General features: G+C 39.7%; 1 protein-coding gene across 1 annotated transcript in view; it reads right to left on the bottom strand.

The window, feature by feature from the left end:
- Positions 1-12450: 12450 nt before the first annotated feature.
- The window catches only part of AT-HF (HIS HF), a 111777-nt gene continuing 111118 nt past the window's right edge, over positions 12451-13109 (bottom strand). The window contains exon 20 of the mRNA XM_087384484.1: positions 12451-12749. The gene's annotated coding sequence lies outside the window, so the exon portion shown is untranslated. The remainder of the gene's footprint in view (positions 12750-13109) is intronic.

The following is a 13109-nucleotide window of genomic DNA, read 5'->3' as shown; positions in this document are numbered from 1 at the left end:
AAGAATCTGCGTGATCAAATGACTGCGATTGGCATCACCATCACCAGCGAGAATCTAGCACGAAGGTGCATATGGATTCTCCCACCAAAGTACGATGGTCTTGTTACGGTGCTAAATACGCAGAATAGAAATCTGCCCCTCAACTTTGAGGATTTCAGCGCGATGCTTTTGGAGGAGGAGATGCATCAAAAGACGAGGACTGGAGAAGATTCGGCTTTCTCGGCTGGATCAAAGAAAGGTAAGGCTAAGGACTATGGTAACCCATCTTCTTCTGATGATAAAAAGAGAAAGAAGAAGATCAAGTGCTTCTATTGCAACAAGGCAGGGCACAAGCAGAATGAGTGCTGGAAGAAGATTGCAAATGAGAAGAACGGAGTAAAGAAAGAGTCCAGCAACAGCGCACAGGCAATACCAGTAGAGCTGTTCATAGCAATTGAGGAGATTTGCACGGAGGCAGTTCATGTACCTATGGATGAACCTTGGATTATTGACAGTGGTGCATCGCGCCACATGACCAGTCGGAAGGATTGGTATACCTCTCTACATCCGATAGGGAATGACATCCTGGTAGCAGTTGGCAATGATGCAAAATGTTCAGCAAAAGGAAGAGGTACAATTGATGGAGTTGTAAAACAGCTGTCCGATGTTCTTTATGTGCCAGATATCAAGAGGAACTTGTTGTCCGTTTCTGCGATCACGGATCGGGACCTCAAAGTTCACTTCGATAAGAATGGCGCACAGACTTTGGATCTTCAAGGGAAGGTCATTAGTAAAGGTACACGGTGCAACAACATCTACGAACTCTCAGCTTTCAGTGCTCGAGCCGATGTGAACAACACTAAGCTATGGCATCAGAGGTTTGGTCATCTAAACCTTAGTTCTTTAAAGGAGATGCATAAAAGTGGAATGATTGCAGACCTACCAGAAAGTACAGATTTGCCCGATGTATGTGAAGCTTCCATGATGGGCAAGCAGCATCGGTAGCCCTTTCCTAAAGAGGCCAGTAGGGCAAAGGCTCCTCTAGAGCTCGTTCACATGGAGCTCTGCGGAAAGATGGAGACGGAAGCTTTGGGTGGTTCCTACTACTTCATGATGCTGATCGACGACTACAGTAGAAGGATATGGATATACTTCCTGAAGACTAAAGATGAGGCTTTTAGTAAGTTCAAAGAATGCATGTAATGGTCGAGAAAGAAACAGGGAGGAAGGTGAAGAAGTTGAGATCAGATAGAGGTGGAGAGTTCACATCAAGTGAATTCAAAAGTTACTACAAAAGTCACGAGATCAAGAGGTAGAAACCCTCGCCACATACATCACAGCAAAATGGAGTAGCAGAGTGCAAGATGTGCATCATCTACAAAATGGGTAGGAGTATGATGAAAGGGAAAGATTTGCCAAAGACTTTCTGGGCTGAAGCATGTAACACGACGGCAATTTACATTCTGAATCGTAGCTACATAAAGGCTGTGAACGGGATGACTCCACTGCAAGCCTTTTCTGGTAAGAAACCTTTAGCTGCACATTTCAGAGTTTTTGGATGTGACTGTTTTGTGCATGTCCCTGATGCTAATAGGACCAAATGGGAACCGAAGAGCTGAAAGTGTATTTTCTTGTGCTACAGTGAAGAGGCGAAGGTGAAGAGGCGAAGGGTTACCATCTCTATAATCTTGTTACCAAGAAGGTAATAGTAAGTCACGATGTGGTCTTCTCAGAACAGCTGCGTCAATTGGAGGAGGATGCTTCCTTGCCAGACAACCAGGACTAGGAGATCCATCTAGTACAACCACCAACAGCAGACCGAACTCCACCAACGGTGCTTGGGAGGATTCAAGATAAAGAAGAGGAAGAAGAGCCTATAGAACCACAACGGCAACGGCCATTCTTGAAGTGGGTAAAGCAGCTTTTGGACAGCAGAGAACCTCCAGCCATTGAGGAGGAATCATCCGAACACCGCCGGTCCATGAGATTAGAGGAGCAAAGAAGGGTGCAGGAACACTTGGTCAACTACGCTTTGATGACAGAGGTGATCCATGCTGAAGAACCCAAGTGTCTTGAAGAGGCACAGGGTGATGATAGGTGGATGGAGGCCATGCAGTCAGAGTATGGCTCCATAATGAAGAACAACACTTGGGACCTTGTGGATCGACCACCAAAACGCAAGTGTTTTGGCCTTTGCAGCATAGGAAAGTTGGCCCGTGTTTTAGATGGATGTAAAATCTGCCTTTTTGAATGGAGATCTCAAGGAGGAGGTATACGTGGAACAACCACCAAGTTTTGTGATCCCCGGTTCAGAAGGTAAAGACTGTAAACTGAAGAAGGCACTTTACGGGCTGAAACAAGCCCCACGAGCATGGTACCAGCAAATCGATGCCTACTTTCTACAAAATGGGTTCAAGAGGAGCCCATCCGATGCAAATTTGTATATCTAGAGAGAAGGAGGCAGGTGTATGATCATGGTCCTTTATGTGGATGACCTTGTCATAATAGGGAACCATGAAGAAAAGATATCGCAGACAAAGCAGTTGCTAGGAAGAGAGTTTGAAATGACAGACCTCGGACTGATGCATTTCTGCTTGGGGATTGAAGTTTGGCAAGAGCCAAAACAAATCTTCATCTCATAGCTAAAGTATGCTGGAGAGATACTGAAGGCATTTGGCATGGCTGAGTGCAAGACAGTTGGCACCCCTATGGAGGTTGATGTGAAGCTCTCAAACGAGGATTCATCACCACTGGTGGACGAAGCAAAGTACAAAAGGCTTGTGGGCAGTTTGATTTACTTGTGCAACACGCAGCCGGACATCAGCTTTGCAACTGGTGTACTAAGCAAGTTTTCCAATAAGCCCCGGGAGAACCATTGGAGGGCAGGGATGCGGGTGCTGAAATACATCAAAGGCACACTTGATTATGGCATCAACTATACCAAGGGCAACATCTTGACCGGATTCTGTGACTCGGATTGGGTAGGAGACATGGACAGCAGGAGATCAGTGACAAGTTATTGTTTCTCACTTGGATCTGGAGCTGTGTCATGGGTCAGCAAGAAGCAACCTACAGTTGCCCTTTCTTCTACTGAGGCTAAGTACAAATCAGCATGTTTTGCCTCTTATGAGGCAGTGTGGTTGAGGAGGATTTTAGGGGACATGGGTGCAGTGCAGAACAAGCCTACATAGTTGTCATGTGACAATCAGAGTTGCATGGCAATTGCAAAGAACCCTATGTTCCACGCTCGCGTAAAACACATTGAGATTCAATATCACTTTGTACGTGAGCTCATCATGGATGGAGAGGTCGACTTGGTGTACTGTCCAACTGTAGAGAATGCTATGGACATCTTCACGAAGGCTCTTGGAAGAGACTTTCTGGAGAGGCATCTTCATCGACTTGGCATTGGGCCAAAAAAGTAAGTTCACTTGCGGGTGGACATTGAGGGGGGGTGTTAGATATCAATGCTCCACTCTCATGTAACTACGTGGGAACCAGCTAACTCTACTTGTAAGCCCCCCATATGAGGAGAAGGCATTTGAGTAGCTCAGTTATCCAGCAGGTCTTGGTTTGGACACCAGATGGGGGCCATGTGTGGCCTGATGGCTGGACGGCTTCAGATAGAGTTGGCACACTGCTAACTAGGCTATATGCAAGTGCGAGAAGGCATCCCATGATTGACCGCACTAAGGGTAGACAGAGCATTTCTCGAGGTAGCCCACTCTCGGGTTGCGGGGCCTGTTTGGAGCCCCAGATGATCATGGATGGCTTTGGGCCGAATGGAGTTCGGAGGTCAGTTGCTCTATTCTGCGCCACGGTTCTATCGTGTGGTCGGTGGCCTATTTTGGGACCGACCTCTAGTCGGCCGTTTTGGGTGGACTGGGTCAGTCATCCAATTGGGTCTAACTGACTACGACTGGTGGCTATATAAGAGCAAGCCCGTGAAGCCCATATTCATCACTGGCTACAGAAACCCTGATTCCTTAGCATCCAGCCTTTGTCCTCTACTGTTTCCAGCTCGCCATCGACGCTTCTCACACAGGAGCGCACGGCTGGGAGGCAGCACCATCTATTGTATCAGTTTTACAGTAATCACATTTTTAATTTTCCATACTATCTGCTTTTCTCTCTTGCATACAAGATCTTGTTATCTGTTGAGCACAAACATTGTATTGTTTTCTTACAACATGTCCTATATTTAAGGACCTCAGCTTTGAAAATCATATGTGGATACACTTTATGATATTTTTAGCTTGGCCATACTTAACATGGAAGACATATTTACACTGACATGTCCATGCTCTATTCAATATGACACACCTAAAGATGCTATTAAGAAGCTACAGAATGGAAAAGCTAAAAGTTAGGAGGGACTCCAAGCAAAACCTGTAATGTATGAGTGGGAAATAATTTATCCAATCTAGCCAAAATATTTGACAAAGTATTTTGTAGCGGATTTTCAACACCCCTAGACGACAAGCACCATCATACCCATTCATAAGGTAAAATGTTGGAGGATCAAGGGGGGGTGAGAGTGGGGTGATTAACTATACATTCTGTTGCATTCCAAAGAGACTAGAATATACATGTTGACCCCTTAAGATTGTTATTGTTACATCATCCTTAATACCCCCTCTTAAATCACACTAGATAAGTAGAGGGTGCTTGTATAAGATCATTTTGTAACTTTTGGTGCATATGATAGCAACTAAGGCTAAAGAAGAAAAGTGAAAATATCAGAGCAGAATGTGCATGGTGACTATGCAGGGGAAGTCTAACAATGAGTACAAATTAGATCCCATACTTTCACTTTCATTTCCTCTCTTAAGGGAAGAGAGAACTATGCCAAAAAGAATGAAGTCCTCTTGGATTAAAGACTAGTCAATCAATTAATGACTACATGCAAGAAATGGTTGAGCCAAAGCTGAACATTTCAAAAGTCACTCTGAACTATGAAGTTGATGTGAAGAAGATGCCAAATGTGAAGTTGATTGCGAAAACTATGAAGAAATGCTTTGGAAGGTTGTGATAAACAACGGTTTCATCAAACCAATACAAGTGACAACATTGCATAATATATGCAAAGTAGAGTAAGATCTACTAAACAATGGGGGATCATTAAAAAATAAATAGTTATTATCAACATAGAGATCTAGGGGTTGCATAACATTGGGGCTAAAGGAGCAAGTAAAGTAAGGGATCATATTGTGTGGCAATATCCCATAAACACAAAAAGGTAGGACAGTAGAAGGTTGTGGTATATTCCATGGTAAAGTCCTAAGCACCTAAATATCTTGAATGTCCTAAGGTAATTTTGCAACGGGATTGTTTGAACATAATCAACATTAGATGTAGCTAATTTTGTCATAATCTTGTCAAGGGTCTAACTGGAAGAAAGACTAATAGCCTTGATTGCCAAAAAGAGATTGAATGATCTATCTCAAAAGGAATCAAGCTACTGCATGGTGAAATGACATAAAGGAATGTTGTTTAGACAAACTAGTAGTCTTGGATGACACCATAAAATTGTATCGAGTATGGACAATGCAAAACATTCATGAAAGCATATTGGGACATTGTCATTCGCCAATTTTTTGTATGGCAAAGATTGAAATGATCGATTACACTATGGCTAGACTAAACTAATACATAAATGTTCTCATTCTGAAGAATGGTTGGTCGATTGTGAAAACTAAATCCAATAATGTTTCACTAAGCCATACTAAGCTATCTAAAATGTCACAGATGGTGGTAAAAAGTGAATCCATAAACAATTCACTATGGCAATAAATCTTCAAAACGTGGAGGAGATGAACATATATATACATACATGTATGTATATATATATATATAATACATATACATGTATGTGTATATATTTTATATATATATACATACATGTATGTATATATATATATAATATATATACACATACATGTATATGTATATATATATATATATATAGTATCCTTCAAGCCATACAAGTGCATGTTCTATGTCTTTTCAAGAGTTTTGTGGGACCCACCATTTGGAGTGAAGGAATAATGACGAAGAAATCAAATATTGATGACATTGAAAAAATGAAGGCGCTAAGCAATGTCAAGCGAGTTTGCTCAATTTTAGGATTCCTCAGCTTCTATTAAAGATTCATCAAAATTTTCGTAAGAGTAGTTGAATCCTTGCATCCGCTTCTGAGGTAGTAAATGAAGTTTGAATGGAACAATGAACAAGCCAAAGCATTTTAGATTCTAGAAGAGAGGTCCATGAAGGGGCCGCTACTTTAAAAGCTAGATAGAAATAAAATATCCATTTCCATGTTCATGCATCAAGAATGGAACTTGTGTCTATTTTGTCTCAAGGGATCTTGCATTTCCCCATGTTTTATGTGAGTGTGGAATGTTCTCAATGGTTGAAATAAATTACTCCACAAGGGAGGCCCTGGGATGGGTATACAATGTTCAAAAATTTTGCACTATTTACTTGGCCACCCATGTATTATTTGTGGATCCATTGGACTTGCTCTATTTGATCAATGAAAGAATTATGAAACTACAATTGATCAGATGGATGCTTCTATTGTAAGAGTTTAATTCCAAGATCATTCCTAAACCTAGGCTGTCTTACTATGGAGTAGATTATTTGCCTCACACAAGAGACTAAAGATCCAAAGAGAAGATGGATGATTAGCTACCTAATATAGGATTGTTCATTGTGCTGATATACGAAAACAAGGGCAAAGAAATCTTGTAGAACCTCTCCATAGCACACATTCCCCAAAGATGCTTCAACAAACAAAAGCCAAAGGATTGCACTCAAATCTTAGAATTTTAAGTGCAATCCTAGAAATATACAATGATCACCAAACATCTATATAAAAAGGATGGGATATGATCCTTTCAAGATGAGTCTCTCCACATTAGATCAAGCACATCAAGGAGTGGTAGGAGATCAGTTCTCAACTAACATCATAGTAAAAAAAAAAAAATGCTGGGCACCCCACACCCCCTTCCAAAAATGGAGTTTAGATTTCATTGGTTCATTCACAATTGCCAACACACCCAAAAGGTGATAAGTACAACATGATGGCAAACGACTATGCTAAATGGGCCAAAGCAAAAACTTGAGAAATAACACAATATAAAGTAAAGCAAGGTCCTTATATGAGAATAGCATACGTGGATTCATATGCCCAATCAAAATCATGTTGGATCAAGGAACTCAATCTATTCACTCAAAAATATAAATTATGCTTAAGGAATTGGCACAACTAAGATTGTAATGGTCAAACAGAAGCCACAAATAAAGTGCTTAAAACCACTGTGAACGAACATAGAAATGACTGACAGTTCCAATCAGCATTCACTCTTGAGGCTTTGCGTGTTGAAGAAGGCATGCTCATTTTTGCTTTACAATGCCAAGATAGGGTGAAGAAATAAAATCTTTGTTGATTATGGGTCACACCATACAAGATCAGCACTATTTTGATAATGGATAGCCATTGTTGAAGAAATGGAAGGAAATGAAGTGCCAACCCCAGTCAATGGCATGAAGATCAATGGACTTTGTCCCTAAGAACAATTCATTGTGGTTGAGAAGGGACCCACAATAAAAAATCGATGATGGGCACAATTGGTAATTGGGCGTTTAACATCAAATTAAGATTGACACAAAAGGATGTGACCATGAAAGAGGAAGATGCAAAATTTGGCCAAGCTTCTTCAACTGCTAGAAGCATTAAAAGCCCATGCTTCCATGAAAGGGAGGAATCCTATGATGATTGAAAGCCTTAAAATCCCATTATTCCATGAAAGGAAGGAATCCCATGATGAAGAAGACATTGTGAGTTTAAGAGGCAGCGAGATGGTAGTGATTGTGTAGACATGGAAGGGTAACTTAAAGTCACCACCATTTAAGCTCACTGCATTTGCATACCCTCTCTTTGCAATCATAGAGAACATTCCTCATTCACACTTGCATTTTCTTTTAACATGCCCTTTAAGTTAGCTTTCCAAAACTTGCATAAGCTTGAGTTTGCTTTCAAGACTCCCTTAGCTTCCTAATGCTTGCATGAGCTAACCTTTCAAGACTTGTACAAGGACCAAATCTCAACAACATGGCAATGTCCCCTCCAAATGAAAGATATCCACTAAAGAGAAAGAGGCATCACCAACACCAAGGAAGGCAAGAACTCGAGAGAAGATGAAGACAATTGAGATCCAACCCCCTTCAAAACGAGGCTAGCCACCATCGACTACCAACTAATTGAATAAACGAAATTAAGAGCTTTTAAGGAGCTACCATGGAAGTACTCCTTTGACCAAATGACAAAAAAGGAGGCCATCCACAATTACAAGGCAAGAACAAAGTCATTTCAAGTGGTAGGTAGACAAATCTATATCCACAAAGCCAATATGTTAATTTCCAAAACGAAGACGAGGATTTGTCAAAGCCTACGAGCATAGGATGCAATGGATTGTTCCTTAATGGATCCTGGCTACAAGGCCAAGGCTATGTTACAAGCAAGAAACTTGTAGAGATTCAAGATGAAATAGGAAAGGGGAAAGTATGGAAGTTCAAGCAATCATAGACTGCTATAAACCTTGTTGGCAATTAAATGTGAATGTCACAACATGAAATTTTAAAGATGTTTTGTCGATGAAGAAGGGAAAACATTTAGAATTCCAAGGGAATGGAAGATTCTAATAAGAAGATGAGAAGTGACAAAGGTCTACAAGAGGCTATTGTAGCATACTTGCATCGGATGCTTAGTCTAGTTGGGAAAAATTGGGTATAATCTTTGGTATAGGAGAGAAGAGTATGAGCAAACTTATACGATCTCACCACAATGGTTAAAAGATGTATTGAATCACCACAATGGTTAAAAGATGTATTGAATCACTCTGAGGTTACTTCTCCATTACCTACCATGGTATGTACATTAAGCCCAAAGGATCACTTTTGAGATGAGCTATGACCCATGGACTAGACCACAGTTTGAGAGGGTAACAAGTCCTTTTAAAGGATTGATGGGAAAATTCAAATAGGTTTCGTGGGGGCATGGCAAGGGCATAATCCTCACATTCAAAAGCTAAATGGTGCATATGATTTTGGTTTGGTAAAATTCATGGCACTTTGGGTCATGGGGAACCTTTATGAAGCTTTGGAAGACATTGAGGAATGCTTCCAATGTGAAGTGGGAGTTTACAAGTAAACACAGGAGAAAAGGCTCACAATTGATCATTACAACAAACAATTGTTGTGGCTCTTATCAATAGACATTTAAGCTTTCTACATTACAAGATCTTGTGGTGATTGCTTTGGTCCAATCTTAGGAGGTCTCTCAAATTAACTCAAGATGAGAGAATGGCCCTCAAATTGATTTTTTTGAAACAGTTGGGGCACATGACATGAGTAAGATTAAGGGCATAGTTTTTATAGCACACCTAATAGCAGCCTTCCACTATGAGAATCAATATGTACACTTAGCAGAGGCCTACATCACTATGTGGTGGATTTGCCTTGTGGAGGGATCTCTTTGAGTTAGGGTCACTCTTGAGAAGAAATAAAATTGCAATGGTGTTCACTAATAGGGATGCTTTGGAGATAAGTTTATCTCATCTCATTGAGATCTATCCATCACTAGTTGAGTGTAGGTTTGCAATGAGCCTTTCCAATGTAAGCATTGATTGATGTTCAAATTTCTCTTCCTATCATAGATGTCATAAAAATTAACTTGTTTATTTGGAAAGCAGGGGAGTTATGGAAGAAGGATGCATTTGAAAATGTGCAGTCTCTTCCAAGTCGCAATGGAATTCTTGACCCAAGGCAACCAATCTTAGGTTAAAAATATACCGCTCTGTGTTTGATACAATGCGAGTAAAGAAGTGAAAGTTTCTTACCATGCATTTTTTATTGTCTCCTTTGTTTACAAATCTTCTATATGAAGGTTTCAAAAAATCAAAAAAAGAAAAGAAGTCTACTATTGCACAATATCTAGAACAAAGCATTGACTTTCCATGAAGCTTATGAAGTCATTGATTGAGAAAGTAGTTAAATACTTACACATGATAATACTAGATCTTATTGGCAAACCTCATGGTGGGGCCTCTATGAACCTTTACAATGCGTGGATCTTTGTGAAGGGTACTTTGGTTGATCCAAGATTTGTGATTGGCTAAGATACTTGGTGTTCTCACGTGGGCATTGCGACTAACCCAATGCATGAAGGGTGTTTGTGAGATGATGCATGGGTACAAGTTGGAGATCTATTCCAGCATGGACAACCAATCATGTGTAGACAACTTCCTTGACGATGGAGCTCGTGGTCGTTCAACCTTCTATATCTATAGGCTCAGTGTATTGAGACCTTTCTCTTTGTCTCAGAAGCTACTCTCTCATATGAGATTCGATGTCGCTTGTGTTTCTCTGTATTAGTTGTTTTAGGAAGCTACAGTTGCTAGAAGATGTTAGGTCTGTTGTAGGGTCCTTAAATGTGTTAAATAAATGTTGTATGCAACATTAATGTTGGTCAGGCCTGAGATACAAGTTTTGGAAGGATCAATACATTATGTTGTGAAACTATTGCTGAGTCACCATGTCATTTCATGGAGTTGTGTTCCAAACCTATCTTATCTTTGTCTTTCCACTGATACAAAACTGTTTGAATCGAGAAGATTACATACTTAAAAGTTAACATTTGGTGTCAGAGCGGTGGTCTTAGAGGACTTGTAATGAGTCATCGAGAAGCTTGTCTCAAATCGAGTCTCAATATTTGATCATGTATAGTCTTTAAGCAATTCGTGAAGTTGTTATTAGGTTTTTCTTGAGGGGTTGTCAAATTCTATTGAGTCATAGCTTCTTGTTTGCTGAGTTGATACGTTTTGAGCCCTAAAGTTGACCATGAGTCTTTGAGTAGTGGAGAATCTATGATCGTGGAAGTAGTGGGGTTTTGCTTCTCATGAGCAGTACCCTTTTAGATGAAGACGCTTAACTCGTTTGAATGGAGACATCTATCTTTCCGTTGTATCAGTATACATATCGAAAGGCTCACAGATGATGGAAGAAAATTGGTGGAAGCACTGGGTGGTCATTCTCTATTGATTCTACAAGTTGCCCTATTTTTGTCAAAGCTACCCCCCATTCGGCTTTAGGAAGGGTATGTCGGCAAAACCTCATGAGAGGGCCTTTATGAACCTTTAGAATATGTGAATCTTTGTGAAGGATACCTTGGTTGATCGCAATGTTTGTGATTAGTTGAGATACATGGTGTTCTCACATGGACATTGTGACTAATCCAATGCATGAAGGGTTTCCGTGAGTTGATGCATGGCTGTAACATGGAGATCTATTTGAATTCAGAAGATTACATGCTTTAAAGTTAAAAGATCTCCATGGAGTCTTCATGTGCAAATATGCAACAAATTTAACTAGCCATTAAACATACAATATTCGAGCAAGAAAGGACTATCTACGACATAGATCACATTTAGCTCTTGAATGCTATATTTAGAACTTTGAGTGTGATCATGTGCTTTGAAGAGAAAAGTTCTAGAAGGATCGAAGCTATTGGAACCCATGGCCAAAAGACAATTCCCTTTCTTCATAACTTGAGTGTTCATACACGATAAGACATCTAGAAGCAATATTTAAGCCACTATGAAACTGCCTATTTCGTCTAGGCGTGGTTGCAAATGATGACAAGTCTTTTCGCCCTATTCGAATTTAAGAAAAATCATGATGTTCTCCTAATGAAATTGATGCAACAAGATTTAAATAACCACCCATCATAATAAGTCATCCATTATATTGGAGATTTTCAACATGTGATGAAAGTGGTTCTAGATATCACATACTGAGATCTTATCAAAGAGTACCTGCAAGCTAGTCATCTTCACAAAACATTTGGGATAAAAACTCTTAAGACAATGCTAAGGAGAGCAATAACAAGGAAAATTCCAAGGTCCCATGTAGTAGAATATATAATAAGTCAAAGAAAGAGCATGAAAACTATAACACTATACATGATGGTGACACATCCCAAAAAGGGGTCATTGCTTCTATAGTAAAATTTGAACCTACAAATTCATCTTTTGCACATCTTTTTAAAAATACATTTGATATCCCATTATTCCAAGAGGCTCCTATATTGATTGAATCATGGAATGATAACTACACATGCAAGAAAAATCTATAGTCTCTAAAATAAAATCACCAAGAAAAATATACAAGGTGATCCTACTAGTTTTATTCAAACTTTTACTAGATACCAATACATACTATTGTGTATAGCATATTGTAAAGAAGTCCTTCAATTTGTGTTCAAGCTCTATGAAAACGAAAGATATTTAGAAATTAATTTACCTTTAAATAACATAATATCACCTTTTCATATGGCCACAACTGCATTTAGGGTCGAAAGGAGTGCAAAATGGATAGCATTACCTAGTCTCAATAGGTTAGATGCCCAAGGATAGTATCTTCACAAGTAAAGACTATGCAATGAAGATAGAAAAGGTGAGATGAAGAGGACTCCAACCTCAACCATCCATATCGTATTGATTACCATAATTACCCCATCATACACATCAAATGAAAACTTCATTGAACAATCTTTCTAAACACCACTACAGTCATGTCATGATCCAAATAAATTTGAATATATTCAAAGGGTACCCTTTTCTTACTCAAGTAACTCAGGGAACAAAAGGAGTTTTACACTAGATGTTACCCGTAGTAGATGCTCCCTCCATACTCCACAATGAACCATTGTGCATAGGAAAATCATAGCAAGGTTAATATGACATAGTGATCATTTAAGAGGTATATCAATTTCAATATGAAGCCTTACAAAAGCAACTTAGTATCAAAAAGTAAAGTAGATAATCACTTACAAGGATGGCCTTATCTATTTAAGTGGCACCTTTGAACCAAAGGATCGAGACACATGGACTCATTACACTTTACGCAACGCCAAATAGACGTTAAGGCTACACTCCTTGCATTGGCTTACCTTCAGATAGGCTTAGCAAAACAAACAACACGATAATTACTTGCTAAAGTATGCAACCCCCAAGTACATCACAATTACAAGTCATATTCCCCAATGAAACTGATTTCGCTTGTGTCTC

The sequence above is a fragment of the Dipteris shenzhenensis genome, chromosome 14, assembly GCF_047967505.1.
Source record: "Dipteris shenzhenensis isolate YYH24624 ecotype China chromosome 14, Dip_SZ_1.0, whole genome shotgun sequence".
Taxonomy (NCBI): Eukaryota; Viridiplantae; Streptophyta; class Polypodiopsida; order Gleicheniales; family Dipteridaceae; genus Dipteris; species Dipteris shenzhenensis.
This window is presented reverse-complemented; position numbering and strand designations above follow the sequence as displayed.